The sequence below is a fragment of the Sinocyclocheilus anshuiensis genome, unplaced genomic scaffold, assembly GCF_001515605.1.
Source record: "Sinocyclocheilus anshuiensis isolate Anshui unplaced genomic scaffold, SAMN03320099.WGS_v1.1 scaffold145, whole genome shotgun sequence".
NCBI classification, from domain to species: Eukaryota; Metazoa; Chordata; class Actinopteri; order Cypriniformes; family Cyprinidae; genus Sinocyclocheilus; species Sinocyclocheilus anshuiensis.
The window spans coordinates 2,177,621-2,177,934 of record NW_015537973.1 but is presented as its reverse complement, the minus strand read 5'-3'; the positions used below and the strand labels follow the sequence as shown (position 1 = coordinate 2,177,934).

Below are 314 nucleotides of genomic sequence, written 5' to 3'. Positions count from 1 at the left end.
TGTCCCCTTCGTGGCACATGAATCCGGATGTTTGGCAGGGGGTCGGTGGGATTTGTTCCAGCCAAGGGTGATGCCTCAAAGGACAGCCCAGCCCAGCGCTCCCACGCCCACCTCCAGCCAGCCTGCCCGTCACTGAGCACGCCCACCTGCACCGCCACGTGTCACCCCCGGTTCGCGTGCATACGTGCGCGCATGTGTGTATATGCGTACGTACGTGTGCATGTGCGAGAGCGCCCTTACCATGACTCTGGCCTGATACCTTGACTGGGGTGTCCCCTACCAATGTGGGGGAGGGACTGAATCCAGGTTACTCC

General features: G+C 61.8%; 1 protein-coding gene across 1 annotated transcript in view; it reads left to right on the top strand.

The window, feature by feature from the left end:
• LOC107671062 (storkhead-box protein 2-like) overlaps positions 1-314 on the top strand; it is a 67,314-nt gene that overhangs the window by 35,825 nt on the left and 31,175 nt on the right. The window lies entirely within an intron of this gene.